Source organism: Mustela lutreola, chromosome 7, assembly GCF_030435805.1.
Source record: "Mustela lutreola isolate mMusLut2 chromosome 7, mMusLut2.pri, whole genome shotgun sequence".
Taxonomy (NCBI): Eukaryota; Metazoa; Chordata; class Mammalia; order Carnivora; family Mustelidae; genus Mustela; species Mustela lutreola.
In genome coordinates this window covers 76,814,529-76,831,199 of record NC_081296.1, presented here as the reverse complement: position 1 = coordinate 76,831,199, position 16,671 = coordinate 76,814,529, and the positions used below count along the sequence as shown (strand labels likewise).

At 38.7% G+C, this 16,671-nt stretch overlaps 1 protein-coding gene across 4 annotated transcripts in view; it reads left to right on the top strand.

Moving 5' to 3' along the window:
• Positions 1–16,671, top strand: part of DMXL2 (Dmx like 2) — a 156,779-nt gene that overhangs the window by 731 nt on the left and 139,377 nt on the right. The window lies entirely within an intron of this gene.

The window sequence follows — 16,671 nt, the reverse complement described above, 5'->3', positions numbered from 1 at the left end:
AAGGTTCCTCTCCTAGGGCGGCCTCGGGTCTGCGGTGGAGGAAGATGGTTGCAATCGCCGAAACCCTGAGTGTCCGTTTCGCACCTGCTCTCGGCGTGGAGGCGAAGACTGGGTCTCGTCTCGGAGCATGGAGGCGATGCTGCACCTGGCTCCCCCTGCCCGCCGCGTTAGGGCAGCGAGGAGCGCTGGAGCCTGTGGCTTTAAACCGGATAGGACCCGGCCTTCTTTATCTCCTAATGCAGAATCTTAATTCCAACAAGGAAATAAAAAATTTCATTCTTTGCCCCCGAAAAATCTAAATGGAAGGGTTAGAGTGACAGTGGCCTGGAAAGCTATTTATCACGAGATCAGTTTGGTATCCTTCCTAGGTAATATTTAATCCGTTTGCAAGGTAGGCTGGTTTATTTGTTTTTAAACTAAGGCAATGCAAAAATTTTATAAGTGTTTTTTGTTGTTTTTGTTGTTTGTGCGAGTAAAATGTGTGTAAACGATAATGTGTTAGAACCTTTCAGATCTCGATGAAAAAGACATGTTTTCTGAATGAGCTTGGACGGATCAGTCCTTTTGGAGAATGGATGTTGTTAGTATAGCTAATTCAAACTAAGCCCTAGAGCTTCTTTCTACCCATAGAGAGACTCCCAGGGATCAACCTGAGTTCCTTTTCTGTATTAAATTTATACTGGGTCCTCCTTCGAAGGCACTGTGAGCAATAAAATCTTGATTAAATATACAATGTTATTGATAACTTATACTTGATAAAACTGGAAATAGCATAATGGTATGCTTTTAAGACAAGGAAGACACTTTGATGTCTGCTTTCCAACAACATGTTTTTAAAGCTGCAGAAATAAGAAAAGCTCCAGCAAAACTGCAGAATCATTATGTAGCACAGAGCATTCTGGAACAGAATTTATCATTATGATACATTAAAAATAACCCTATAAAGTTGCCTTTTGGCGATTTTAATTTTTAAATGGATTTCCACTTGGCTTTGTTTCAGTTTAGAGTGAACCTTTAAGGATATAATTTGCCTGACTTATATTGTTACACATGACCCTATCAGTGGTGTCATCTGTGTTTTGCATCCATGTGACCTCAAAATCCATATAGAGTTGAGCTTGGACTTCAAGTGTATAGAGACAGTTTGGGCCATAGAAGAAATTTCTCTTTCCCCAGTTGTGTAGGTGGGGAGGAAGTTTCCTAGCTTGGAAGCGTAGGCTTCCTGCATCAAGATGTCTGGAACCTTAGGTGATGGGGTATTTCCACACTATCATAGTGGCGGTAGTTTTTTGTTTTCATCTAAAGTGGAGCAGTGTCGGTCTCATTGTGGGAATGTTGAATAGAGCTAAACAAGTTTAGGTGCCATCTGGAAAAGCTAGTGCAAGAACTGTTAGCATTGTGCAGGTGTGGTTATACTGTAGGCCACCCATGACCAGGTCCTTGAAATCATTTTCAAGTCTTTTACCACCTCCCTAATTCAACCTATCACCAAGGGTGATTGACTCTCTGCAGTGTGTATCAGGTTTCTCCCTTCTCCCTTTCTCTCTTTTTCTCTCTCTCTTTCTTTCTTTTGGTTTTATTTATTTGTCAGAGTGAGAGAGCACACTCGAGCACAAGAAGGGGGAGGGGCAGAAGCAGAGGGAGAAGAAGGCTCCCCACTGAGCAAGGACCCCTGATGCAGGACTCCAACCCGGGACCCTGGGATCATGACTTGAATCAAAAGTAGATGCTTAACCTACTGAGCCACCAAGTTGTCCTAGATTTATCCTTTTTCATCATCTTAGTTACCACCTTATTGTAGAACCTAAATTGTATTACTTAACATAAACACTTCTAAACTGGTTTCCCTTATACTCCTCTCTGATCAGTTTATCCTCCACACAGCTGCTGGGATAGTTTTTCTCAAATACCATTTCACCATATCATTCTTGGCTCAGGACTGTTAAGTTGTTCCTAATGGGTGTGTTATGAAGCTTAAACTTGTCAGATGTTCTGCCATCGGGTTGACTTTATATTTGATTATATCTTCTTCTCATCTTAGCCCCTCTGCTATAGACCTACTAATCATCTTACTCGATCCTACATCTTTTTTTTTTTAAATTTTTATTTATTTATTTGACAGACAGAAATCACAAGTAGGCAGAGAGGCAGGCACAGAGAGAGGAGGGGCGGGCTTCCTGCTGAGCAGAGAACCCGTTGCGGGGCTCCATCCCAGACCTCGGGATCACAACCCGAGTGAGTCGAAGGCAGAGACTTTAACCCACTGAGCCACCCAGGTGCCCCTCGATCCTACATCTTAAAAGATTTATTGAAGAGAGAGAGAGAGAGAACAAGTGGGGGAAAGGGCAGAGAGAGAGGGAGAGAAGCAAACTCCCCACTGAGTGTGGAGTCAGATGTATTTGGGCTCCATCTCGCAACCCTGAGATCATGATGTGAGCCAAAAGCAAGAGTCTGATGTTTAACCTACTGAGCCACCCAGGTGCCCCATATCCTACATGTTTATGTTGCAACATGAGGATTCTTGCTTTTTATTTTCTCGAATATAACTCAAAATTTACTTGGTTTAGGATTCCTGCCTATAATTCTGATTGTTTTGGCCCTTTGGCATTTACAGACCCTTGTTGCACACCATTTCCTTTTAATATTTTAGTTTTGAGGGCACTGATGCAGTTATAATTTTGCCATGAACTAGAAATGACCTTTTGGACTCAAAGAAGGACAGATTCTCTTAAAAAAAAAATGAGAACAAGCTGTATTCAAGTATTCTAGACTCAGCTAACAATTATTTGAATGCCTACAGTAATACAGAAAAAGTAAAAAACCCCACAAAAGTAGAGCTCCTTTACATAGAGTGTGCCATTTGATTTGTATAGCAATCAGATAAAAAACTTTAGTTCTGAGTCAAATGACTGAAAAAGGGACCAGCCAGGACTGGAATGGCGGTCCTGTGACTTCACATCTGGTAGGCTTTTCTCCGTAGTATGTTTTTTTCCTTTCAGAGTGCTTGCTTTGGAGGGTGTGTGCGTGTGTTTGGAAGACATAGATGTGGCCAGTGTAGTAAGAAAGACTGACTGTCTTGCAGCCGGACAGTGGTTTTTAGCTAATGCTATCTTTCATGATAACCTGAGGATCTTTTCAAAATAGGGTAGATCGTTTATTTCAGAGTCTATAATTTTAAGTTTTTTTTAAGAAGGAACTATTTTTTTTAATGGAAAAGAGTATTTTTAAAAAAAGATTTTATTTATTTATTTGACAGAGATGACAAGTAGGCAGAGAGGCAGGCAGAGAGAGAGAGGGGGAAGGCGGCTCACCGCTGAGCAGAGAGCCCGATTTGGGGCTCGATCCCAGAACCCTGGGATCACAACCCGAGCGGAAGGCAAAGGCTTTAACCCACTGAGCCACCCAGGTGCCCCAAGAAGCAACTATTCTTTTTTTTTTTTAAAGATTTTATTTATTTATTTATTTGTCATAGAGAGAGAAGTGAAAGCAAGCACAGGCAGACAGAGTGGCAGGCAGAGGCAGAGGGAGAAGCAGGCTCCCTGCCAAGCAAGGAGCCCGATGCGGGACTCGATCCCAGGACGCTGGGATCATGACCTGAGCCGAAGGCAGACGCTTAACCAACTGAGCCACCCAGGCGTCCCAAGAAGCAACTATTCTTAAAGGAATTTGAAGCGTTTATGATATCGTAATTGAAAAACAGTGTGTTATATATATTCCACTGTGCGTGGTGGGTAGTGGGTGGTGTGATCATCTGGCTTGTGAATGACTGCTTATGTCACCGTCTCCCAGTCGGTGCTGTGTTGTCATGATGGTGCAGTTTGTAGTGGACAGTCCCAGTGGTGTGTATCTATAGTGCTAACATATGCTATGACGGTTTTCATTTCCATTTGGACAGGTGGTGGTTTTTAAAAACAATTGTGATGTTATAAATGTGGTTGTATATATCACCTTTTGATCATTCTGTTCTTTTCAGTGTGTTAGCTAAGTTATGGGGATACTGTTATCCTGTAGATAGATATGATAGATCAGGACCCAGATAGGCCAAGGAGCTGATTTTTTTTTTTTTTTTAACTATGTATGAGCTTTGTTGTACTTCATTTTTTTTTTTTTAAAGATTTATTTATTTATTTGACAGAGAGAGAGATCACAAGCAGGCAGAGAGGCAGGCAGAGAGAGAGACAAGGAAGCAGGCTTCCGGCTGAGCAGAGAGCCCAATGCAGGGCTCGATCCCAGGACCCTGGGATCATGACCTGAGCCAAAGGCAGCGGCTAACCCACTGAGCCACCCAGGCGCCCCTGTTGTACTTCATTTTGCCATTGAGACATTCCCAACTATCTTCTTATCTATAAGTGAATGTTTTAAGGCTTAATGTAACAGATAGTGTAAATTTTCCTTATTTATGTTTTTTATTGCTTCCCTGAAAAATAGTCTTTAGTAATAAAAAATTTTTTTGTAAGTATTAAAATATCAATTAAAATAATGATAGTACATTATTAACATTAATTTTTAGTCTTTATTTTTAAGAATTTTCTGTAAGTATTAAAATATCAATTGAAATAATGATAGTACCTTATTAATACAATTAATATAATTAATTTTTTTCACATTTTGACCTTAAGGGGTACAGACCGTATTTTCAGATGTATAAGGGCAGTTGATGTTATTCCAGTGTGATAGGAATTCAGCAAGTTTATGAAAGTTTACAAAAATTAGTCATTACCACTCAGTTTATCACCTACTCGTAGAGATTAAAAAATGATGTACATAGCTATGAGGTAAGGCAGATGAAAGAGATCACATATAATTGGGAAGATAAAAGATTTCACGTAAGATTGACAGTTGTAAAGACAGGTATTAGGCCTTTCTGAGTGGCAAGAACAACAAAAGCCAAGGAATAATGTAATATAAAGGATAAATTATTGGGTGACTGTTCCTTCACAAATCAATAAAAAAAAAAAAACCCACAAGACTTCCTTATTAAATAAGAAAACACTAGCAGAATGCTGAAAAATATAATTTGCAACCCATAACTTTTTAGGAAAATGTGTTCTGGCATTTCCTAACTTTTATTTTTTTTCTTTAGAGCACCACCAGAAGGCTAGTAACGAATGAAAAAACATTCATTTAAAAGTTAGAAGTTACTGTTATATGACCTCTTTTTCTGGAATTTAGATACATTTTAATTGTACTGTGGTATAATCACATTCCAGTCCTAGAATTAGGGCAACATCAAACTTTGAAATGATCAACCTGTTTATACATTTAGCACAGGTTTCTTGAGCACATAGGTGTGTCAGGCTCTGTAGAGATGAACAACAGTGGTAACAACAGAAGAACAAAAACACATAATATTGATCTTAGGGAATTTATTAAAGAAGTATAGGAACCTGGTAATCTCCTTGGAGAGTTGAGACATGTATCTAACCACAGCCTACTGGCTGTGTAGTGTTGCAAGGCACTAATATCCTTTGTGGGAATTCAAGAATAAGAGATCACATTTGGCCAGGAGAACGGGAAGTTGGACAGAAAAATGCTTCTGTGCTTGTCAGTTATCAGTGCACATAACAACTCATACAGCTATTACAGTCTGTGCTGATAGTAAAGGAAAAAGCAATGGTTAAGAATTTAGAATGAAGTTGTTTTCTAAGAGAAGTTGGCTTGTTTGTTCCTGGAAAGTAACTTCTTGTTTATCTAAATCGATATCTTCAGAGTTTGCGGGGTCACGTTTAGTGCGAGCCTGTAGATAAATATGAGGTTGTGTAAGTTTTTACTTACAGATTGTTAGCCTTCTGCCTTATAGAGGTGAGACTCTTAGAAGCTACCCAGAAACTCTGGTACAAGTCTCAAATAATGCCTCCTTAGAGATGAGAAGTTAGAGACCAACTACTTCTATGGCCCTGGATAACTCAAACTTATTATTAAGTTTTTCATCTGTAACACGAGGTTTTTAACTTGGGATCTTTTAAAGTATTTAGACCTTGAAGGAACATTATATGGAGTTCTCTAGAGATTTCCAAGAAGCAACAGGGAGAATGGACTGGAAACATACAGTGATTGTGCTAAAGTAATATAGCTCTGGAGTCTGTTGTATATTGCTCCTCCACTGATAGGTATAGGATTGTTATCTGACTTTACAGTTAGGGAGTTTGACCTCCCTTCTGGCTCAGAGAAGAAGCCATGCAGAGTGTTTATGAAGTTGTGTGTTTTCTTTGGGCCCACGGTTGAGAAGGTGGCATGTATTCTTGATTGTATCTTCAGCATATGGTAGGTGGTAGTTGCCTGGGACCATCACAGTACGGTATGAAGTGGAAGATGGGGTCATTGTGGTTGTGTTGAGGCTTTCCATGCTCTAGATATACTTACTCCTTTGCTTTATGTTCTTAGGATTTGGGATATTTAAAAGACAACTTTAGGAATTAGAATCAGTATCTAACCTTGGGTCTTGGGAAGTTTTTAGAACAAATCGGAGTATGAGTATTTAATTATCAAAAAGAGCACAGGGTGTTGGGTTACAACCGCAATGGCACAGTGGAAAAACAAGTCATGCCTGAGCAATTTAATTTCCTACTATGATAGAAAGCAAAGCAGTATTTAAAAGGGGATAATGATAGAAAATATCTGTAATTCACATTTAATAAGGCTCTCCAGGCTTGTGGGTTATTTTTTAAAACAAGTTTGGAAGCCAAATATTTTAATAGAAATTTTAGGGTTTTCAGTCTTCTTAAATTTGTAGAATCCTTTTATATATTTGCTCTGAAACTGTAATTCATTATGTAACAGGATATAGAACCGGTTATTGAGGAAGGAAGTGCAACTTAGACATAGCTCCTGTTATCCTGGAACTTAATGTATGTATGTGAACCCAATTGCCTGGGCTTTTCTATTCTCAAACTTTTTCATTTCATGATTGCTAAGGGCTTGTTCAGTGCCCCCCCTCTCCCATTCTAAGTACCTGCAGAATAAGATGGTTATCCTATATCCCTCTGGTAGAGAAGTCAGTAGGTACAAAAGTGTCAGTGGATAGAGTGAGACTTCTTTAAATACTACCTGGTAATTTGGGGGAATGATTTGAGACCCATAAATAATATTCTCTTAGATTGTCATTGAAGATGTCCCATTAGGGCTGCCCTCTCTAAAAAGTGAGGCTTCTCAGAAATAGTAACATTTAATTAATTAATTTTTTAAATTAGATTTTATTTATTTGCCAGAGAGAGAGAGAGCGAGCACAGGCAGGTCGAGTGGCAGCAGAGGCAGAGGGAGAAGCAGGCTCCCCACTGAGCAAGGAGCCCAATGTGGGACTCCATCCCAGGACGCTGGGATCATGACCTGGGCCGAAGACAGACGCTTAACCAACTGAGCCACTCAAGCGTCCCTAATTAATTATTTTTTTATTTAAATTAGGCTCCATACCTAACTTGGGGCTTGAACTCAAGACCCCAAGATCAAGAGTTGTGTGCTCTACTGTCTGAGCCAGCCAGGCACCCCTAGTACATTTAATTTAATTTGTGCTAAGTCATTATGTTTTCATCCTGTGATTTTAAGAGAAACCCAGGAAGCTTGAGACTATGTAGGCATTATGGAAGGGGGCGTGGACAGACCCAAAAACACATAGAAGTTTTGGCTTAGATTCAGTTCAAAGATAGACATAGCTTATATGTTAGCTGTAGTTCAAGAACAAAATACTAACATTTTCCTTGGAGTAATGACTTCAGTTTTGTGATATGCTAGCAATTCCTTGTTTTCTCTGGCCTTGACTGCATGTATACTTAACAAGGTTCTAATCAGAGAGAGATACTCAAATTATACTGTACTCTGCTCATTGCATCTTCTTTCATGCCTTTAATGTACATGAATTGTCAGTCTTTCCAGCAAAGGCCATTTTGTCCACTTATACTTGTGGTTTTAAACTGGGAGTGATTTTGCTCCCTAGGGGATATTCGGAGACATATCTGGAGACATTTTTGATTGTTGTGACAGGGTTGTCGGGGGCGGACAGGCATCTACAGCAGAAAGGCTACAGATCCTGATAAATGTCATACAATGCAGAGACAGCCGCCTCCCCCCCATGTCAATACTCTAGAAGTTTTGATACCCTAGTTCCTATCTTTTATTTACTCAAGGGCATTGTGTTAGCAGTTTCTATTTTTCTCTCCCGCTAAATTGCAGAGATAGAGAGGGGGGGAAGCAGGCTGAGCAGAGAGCCCAATGCAGGCCTCAATCCCAGGACCCTGAGATCATGAGCTGAGCTGAAGGCAGAGGCTTAACCCACTGAGCCACCCAGGCGCCCTGCTTTTTCTTTCTTAATGAAATACTTTCTTCAACAGCTTTCTTGGATTTCTTCTACTTTTACCTGCTCCCTCTCAGACTGATTCCAGACCTCTATATCTAGTTATGACTTTGTCATCTCCCTCTTGAATATCTAATAGCTATCTCAGAATCCCTATCCTCATAACATTCTCCTTCTCCAGCCTTCCCTAAATCAGTAAATGGCTACTTCTCTTTTTTTTTCTTTTCAGTTCACTTGGAATCTTTCACTCCTTTCTTTCATTTACACCTCATATCTAATATTGGCAAATTACATTGGCTATACATTCAAGATGCATCCAGAATCTTACAATTTCTTTCTTTCTTTCTTTCTTTTTTTAGATTTCATCTGTTTATTTGACAGAGAGCATAAGTAGGCAGAGCAGCTGGCAGAGGGAGAGGAAGAAGCAGGCTGTCCACTGAGCAGGGAGCCCCATGTGGGACTTGATCCCAGGAACCTGGGATCATGACCTGAGCCGAAGGCAGCCACTTAACCCGTTGAGCCACCCAGGTGCCCCAGAATCTGACCATTTCTTATCTGTACCAATACCACCCTGATCCAGGGCACCATCATCTCTAGGATTATGGCAGTAGGTTCTTTTTTTTTTTTTTTTTTTTTAAAGATTTTATTTATTTATTTGACAGAGAGAAATCACAAGTAGATGGAGAGGCAGGCAGAGAGAGAGAGAGAGGGAAGCAGGCTCCCTGCTGAGCAGAGAGCCCGATGCGGGACTCGATCCCAGGACCCTGAGATCATGACCCGAGCCAGAGGCAGCGGCTTAACCCACTGAGCCACCCAGGCGCCCAGGCAGTAGGTTCTTAACAGGTCTTACTGCCTTGTTTGCCTTCAGCCTTCAGTTTTTTCTCATTAGTAGTCAGAATGATCCTGTTAAAATATAATCAAATCTTGTTAGTTCCATGTTTAAAACTTTTAAATGGCTTCTTTTTTTCACTCAGAGAAAATACCTGAGTGCCTTAAATACCCTTTAGTTTTATTTCTTTAGCACCTAAAACAAAAATTTATTGGGTGCAACAAGTACCCAATACAATAGTGTATGGAAAGGGCACTTAGTGTAATACAGGACATCTTTATAGTAAACATAGTGACCACTTTTTTTTTTTGTAAGATTTTTATTTTATTTATTTGACAGAGAGATCACAATTGGGCAGAGAGGCAGGCAGAGAGAAAGGAGGAAGCAGGCTCCCTGCTGAGCAGAGGGCCCGATGCGGGGCTCGATCCCAAGACCCTGAAATCATGACCTGAGCTGAAGGCAGAGGCTTAACCCACTGAGCCATCCAGGTGCCCCCATAGTGACACTTTTTTTTTTATAACACTTTTTTTTTTTTCTAAAAATTTTATTTATTTGACAGAGAGAGCAGGAGCAAGCACAAGCAGGGGGTGCAGCAGAGGGAGTGGGGAAGAGCCTGATGCTCAATCCCAGGGGCTCTATCCCAGGATCCCAGGATCATGACCCAAACAGAAAGCAGGTACTTAACTGACAGAGTCACCCAGGCACCCTTATAATACTGTTTTTTATAGTATCTTTTGATATAGCTCGATGGCATTTTATAGAATGGGAGCAGGGAGAGCTGATACTTACCATCCAGGTACAAAGCTTTGCTGGTCTGCTTTGTTTGCTTATTTATTTATTTATTTCAAAATATTTTATTGATTTATTTATCAGAGTGAGCATACAAGCAGGGGGAGAAGCAGGCAGAGGGAGAAGCAGGCTCCCTACTAAGCAAGGAACCTGATGGCAGACTCCATCCCAGGACCCTTAGATCATGATCTGAGCTGGAGGCAGACACTTAACTGACTGAGCCACACAGGTGTCTCTGGTCTGGTTTAATCTAAGGATGTATATTATGTATTGAAAGAATTGACAGTGCCCATCAAGCAGTTCTCCCCTTTTCCTTAATTATGCTTTTAAAAGACCTCATTAGGGACGCCTGGCTGGCTCAGTTGGTTAAGCGGCTGCCTTCGGCTCAGGTCATGATCCCAGCGTCCTGGGATCGAGTCCCACATCAGGCTCCTTGCTTGGCAGGGAACCTGCTTCTCCCTCTGCCTCTAGCCTGCCACTCTGTCTGCCTGTGCTTGCGCTCTGTATCTCTCTCTCTCTCTCTCTCTCTAACAAATAAATAAAAATCTTAAAAAAATAAAATAAAAGACCTCATTACATAAAAAAATTGGAAATTAGCATAATCCTTGGAGTGTGTTGATTCTGCATTTTAAGAGTTACATGTTTTAAAAATCAGTTGAGCTAGGCCTGGAGTTGAAGACTGGGGAGCCTGCAAAGACATTGTAGAGGTGGCTGCCCTACTTGGTGGTGCTAAACTCAGCCAAAGGAGTATTGGGGAGAAGCAAGATTCTCTTTAGAAAGTCAATTGGATAATATTCCAATATGTAGACAAATGGAGCATTCAAATATGGGTATCATAATTTTATGCTGGAAAAATTTTTATAAAATTTAGATAAAAATCAAAAGCCCAATTTGGCCATTAAAAACAAAACAAACGAAAACCATAAAAGAACACAATTTTTTGTTTTAAAAAATCATTAATGTAATAATTGTATTATAAAGAACTCATAATTCAAAGTTGAAATAATAGAAAATAAAAAGGAAAGTAAGGGAAGTTTCCATTCCCCAGTAGATTAGCATAACTTCATGGTTATCCTTTACGCACAAAATATTTGAGGACATAGGCATTGTGCCTACCCTCTAAGGTCAACCAGTTAACATAAATGTGCACTGCTATACAAGAGGAGTTGGTGTATGTTATTTTAAGATACAGACTAGTTAAACTGGGGGTCATTTACCAAAGTGCTGACTTTGGTTATAGAGAAACTGAGCTGTAGCCCTGCTTTCTGGCAGTATTTAATAGTGTCAGTTTTATGTGGTTGGTATATAGAAAAAAAAAACCATTTTTTTCTTTTTGAAATGGTGGTATTACTGTCAATCTTGTTTGTTAAATTGGCACATGAAATATTTCACAGTTTGATGTAGTACAAGAATTTTAGATCTGGGAATTAAAGGATTTAATCAAAGACACAGCTAGATCTAAGACAGAATTAACATTGGAACCCATGCTCATTCATATGGCCTTGTAGATTATTTGAACAATACAGGAGAAAGATAAAATCATTTGTAATGGTATAATCCATAGATAACCCCTCCTAACATTTTGGTAAATTAGACCTAGACCTCATGGGAGTATGTTTATCTGTCCTTTTTTTCCAGAATAAGTTTTAGATCGTTATTTTTCCAAGGATTTATTCCTTGTGTAGATTTTCAAATTTTTTGTATAAAATTGTTTGCAGCAACCTCTTAACTATCTTTTTAATTTTTTAAGGTCTCCAGCATCTGGTATATTGCTTCTGTTCTTCTTACTGCCATTTATTATTTGTGCCTTCTCTTCTTCTTTAACGGAAATTTATTCACTTTTAAAATTTATTTTTTTAAAATAAACTACTTCTACATTTACTAGTTTTATTACATATTTATTATCTATTTCATTAATTCTTATTTTAAATTATTTCCTTCTTTCTACATTATTTGGATTTATTTTGCTATTTTCTCCCTAACTTATTGAGATAAATGTTTAGCTCATTTCAATCTTTCTTTCTAATACATGCATTTAAGAATGTAAATTTCATATTCTTAAGACTTACTGTATTTGCTTATCACAAAGCTATTTTTTTAAGGATTTTATTTATTTGAGAGAGCGAGAGTGCGAGAGAGAGAGACACACACACACATACACACACACACACAAAGGAGCATGAGCTGGGGGAAGGGCAGAGAGAGGAAGGAGGCTGTTCTCCATTGAGTGGGGAGCCCAATGTGGGGTTTGATCCTGGGACCCTGAGATCATGACCTGAGCTGAAGGCAGATGCTAAATGAACTGAGCCACTGAGATGCCCCAAATATTTTTTTTTCATTCCATTTTTCCCCTGTAAAATTTTTCCTGAAGTTATATACTCTGCTTTTACCTTAGAAATTACAGTAACATTCTTAAGTTACCACTTAACTTGCCAAAGTTGGCTGAGGCTTTATAGTCCTTTAAACAATACAAGCACTCTTTGTATTGTTTTTTACTTTCTTCCTGCTTATAATCTGTCCTTCTGTGATAAGTCTATTCATGTTTATAAATTCTGTAAGATTTTATTATTATTCGATATGTTCACTAGTTATTTATATTTACCTATGTATTTATTATTACCTTACTCTACATTCCTTCCTGCATCTTTCACGTTCCATTTGGAATCATTTTCTTTCTTCCTGGAGAAACTTTAGAATTTCCTTTGGTGTGGATCTATTGGTGTTGTAATGTCTCTTTTTTTTTTTTGAATGAAAATGTCTCTTTGTTCTTGAGAGATACTTTTGCTAGGTAGAGTATGACAGTATTTTTGCCACCTTAAAGTTGGCCTCTTACTGTTTCTGTTGAGAAGTCAGTTACCAGCCTGCTACTTCTTTAAAAGTTGTATTTTTTTCTCTAGCAGTTTTTAAGATTTTTTTCTTCGTTTTTCTGAAGTTTTACTATGTTGTGTCTAGTTGTGCGTATGTATTTTTTCAATCATGTTTGGGGCTTTTGAGATTTTTCAATCTGTGAATTGATGTATTTTATCAAATATGAAAAAATTTCAGCTGATATTGCCTCAAAAATCACCTCTACCCCATTGACCTTACGAGACTAAACATATTGGACCTTATCACTTTATTTTTGTACCTAATATCTTTTCCTCTGTATTTTCTTTTTATCCTTCTCTGCAGCACTCTGTATAGTTTCTTCTAATCCATTTGCTAATCCTATTTTAGTCATGTCTAATTTGCTTTATTGCACTTACTGTACTGACTAGTACTAGGTTTTGTTTGTTTTTGTAGATGCCCTTTATAAGATTGAGCAAGTTTTCTTCTATTTGTTTTTTTGCCAAGAAAAAAATTTTTTTTTATCATGGAGGGATCTTGAATATTGTCAGATGTTTTTTCTTCATTGATTCATATGGTCACATGGTTTTTCTTCTTAAACTGTTAATGTGGTGGATTACATTGATTGACTTTTGCAAAATGAATTAGCTTTGTATTACTGGTATATTATCCTTTTTATGTATGGTTAGATTCAATTTGCTAGTATTTTATTGAGGTTTTTTACATTATGTTTATTACGGATGTTGATCTATAGTGTTTTTTTTTTTTTTTTAAGATTTTATTTATTTGAGAGAAGGAGAGCGAACGCTCAAGTGGGAAGCAGAGGGAGAAGGAGTAGTGGGCTCTGATGAGCAGGGATTCTGATGCAGGGATCGATCGATCCCAGGACCCCAAGATCATGACCTGAGCTGAAGGCAGACACTCAACCCACTGAGCCAGGCCCCCTTATAGTTTTTTTTCTTTACATTGTTTTTTGTTTGTTTGTTTTTGGTATCATTGTAATACTTTTTAAAAAAAATTTTATAAAATGAGTTTAGAGGTATTCCTTTTCTATTTTCTGTCAGAGGTCATGTAGAGTTCATGTCATTTATTCTTTAAATGTTAGGAGAATTTTCCAGTGAAACATCTGGGCTTGGAGTTTTCTTTTTAGGAGGTTTGGAACGACACATTTGATTTAATAGTTAAAGGACTTTTCAGGTAATATATTTCATCTTAGGTGTGGTTTTATAGTTTCTGGTTCTAGGGGAATTAGTCTTTTTCATCCATTCCTTTGTTGTATTTATGTGTGTAAAATTGCATATAGCATTTATGTATTTTCTCTTTAATGTCTGAGAGATTGGTATTGGTATTCCCTCCTTTATTCCTCATATCGATAATTTGTTTCTTTTCTCTTTCTTTGTCCTTCTAGAGATTTATGTTTTATTGTTCTTTTTCAAATAATCAGAGTTTGATTTCATTCATATTTTCTATGATTTTTCTATTGTCAATTTCATTGATTTCTGCTCTTTATTATTTCCTGCCTTCTGCATGCTTTGAATTTGTTTTGCTTTCCTTTTCTGATTGATTAGGATGGAAGCTTAGATTACTGATTTGAGAGTGTTGACCTGTATCTCTTTGAACATTTTTATTTTGGCCACTTTCATGTTTTTGTCTGATAATGTCAACATAAGGGTCTGTTGGTTGCTTTTTTCCATTGTGAGTTGGGGGATTTTTGTTTGTTTGTTTTTAGAGAGTGTATGAGTGTAGTGGGGGACTGAGGGAGAGGGAGAGAGAGAATGTTAAGCAGGCTGAATGCCCATCGTGGAGCCGGATGCAGGGCTTGACCTCACAACGCTGAGATCATGACCTGAGCCGAAATCAAGAGTTGGATGCTTAACTGACTGAGCTACCCAGGTGTTCGAGATATTCTTAGTTCTTTGTATTGCTGAATAATTTTGGATTGTAACCTGGACTTTTAAAAGAATTATGTTATGAAACGTTGGATCTTGTGTAAATCCTATTGAGAATATTGATATTTTTTGTTTTAGCAGGCAATCTGCCTGTTTGGATCCAGGTGGAAAATTCTGACCAGCCTTCCGTGTGTTTCAATGTCAGTTCCATTTTTAAAGCCTTTGCAGTCCTAGTTAAATATACTGAGTGTATGTTCCACCTAGTGGCCAGTAAAGGACCTGGTCAGTGGCCTCTCCTGTAGTTCAGTTCTTCAGGTTTTTGTCTTTTGTTTACAAGGTATGATCCATGCATTTGTTGCCTGGGAATGAGCCCAGGAGTTTATAAACAAAGTTTATAGGCTCATTCTTCTGAGCTCTTCCCTTTCTGTGATTTCCCTGGTACTTTCTGGTTTCTGGGGCTCCCCTTTTTGGTTTCTTTGTTGCAAAGTTGAGACTCTATAGTTATTCTGCACTGTACTTCCTGGGAATGTACCTGTGTTCAGTGCCAAATAGCATTAGGACAGGGAAAGAAGAAAAACAGTGGGGGTTCACTTCACTCTCTTGAAATCATAGCTTCTCGTATGGGAGCTGTGGGATTGCTTGCGGACTGGGATGTGAAAAAATGGAGAAAGGAAAAATGAAGGATAAATAGGGAATTCTCCATCCCTCTCTTTGAAAACTAAGTCTCTTACCCTACTTCTTCAGCCAAAAGTAAATGGTTCTTTTGGAGTTCTCTTTTTTTGCTTCTTGGTTTCATCCTAACTTTAGTTAAACTGTTCTGGTACAGTGGACTTCAAATTTTGGTATTTTTTCTTTTTAAGTTATTTATTTATTTATTTGACAGATAGAGATCACAAGTAGGTAGAGAGGCAGGCAGAGAGAGAGAGAGAGAGAGGAGGAAGCAGGCTCCCGGCTGAGCAAGAGCCCGATCGGGGTCGATCCCAGGACCCTGGGATCAGGACCTGAGACGAAGGCAGAGGCTTTAACCCACTGAGCCACCCAGGCGCCCCTTGATATTTTTTCCTAATTCACCTGCTATCATTTACTTTTCAGAGTTCTCAAAGGGTAGTTTCATGCATTCTGTTCATGTTTTCTGGGTGCATTCAGTGGGAGAGACGTAATTTATTGTGTTTCTTACTTTGAACTTGAACTATGAATACCACTTTTCATACCATTAAAAAATATCAGGGACCTAGCAATGAGTATAATGAAACAGGTAGAAGACTTTTGTGGTCAAATTAATAAAACTTCAGGGGCACCTGCAAATATTTTCTTCTGTTTAGCAGGTTGTCTTTTGTTTTGTTGATGGTTTCCTTTGCTGTGCAAAAGTTTATTTTTATGTGGTCCCAATAGTTTTTGTTTTTGTTTCCTTTGCCTTAGAAGACATATCTAAAAAAATGTTGCTAAGGTGAATGTCAAGGAAATTATGCTTATCTTTTCTAGGTGTTTAATGGTTTCAAGTCTCACATTTAGGTCTTTAATCTATTTTTTCTTTTCTTTTTTTTTTTAAAAGATTTTATTTATTTTTTTGACAGACAGAGATCACAAGTAGGCAGAGAGGCAGGCAGAGAGAGAGGAGGAAGCATGCTCCCTGCCGAGCAGAGAGCCTGATGCGGGGCTCGATCCCAGGACCTTGAGATCATGACCTGAGCCAAAGGCAGAGGCTTTAACCCACTGAGCCACCCAGGCGCCCCTAATCTATTTTTTTCCTCAAGGATTTTGTTCATTATTTGAGAAAGCATGAGTGGTGGGGGGAGAGGGAGAAGCAGACTCCCCACTGAGCAGGTAGCCTGATGTGGGACTCAATCTCAGAACCCTGGGATTATGACCTCAGCTGAAGGTAGAAACTTAACTGACTGAATCACCCAGGTGTCCTGTTCTTTAATCTATTTTGATTTTGGTTTTTTAAAAATAATGTAGTGGTCCAATTTCATTCTTTTTTTAAAAAATAAAGATTTTTTTTATTAGAGGGAGAGTCTGGGGAGGGTCAGGGGTAGAGGGAGAGAGATATA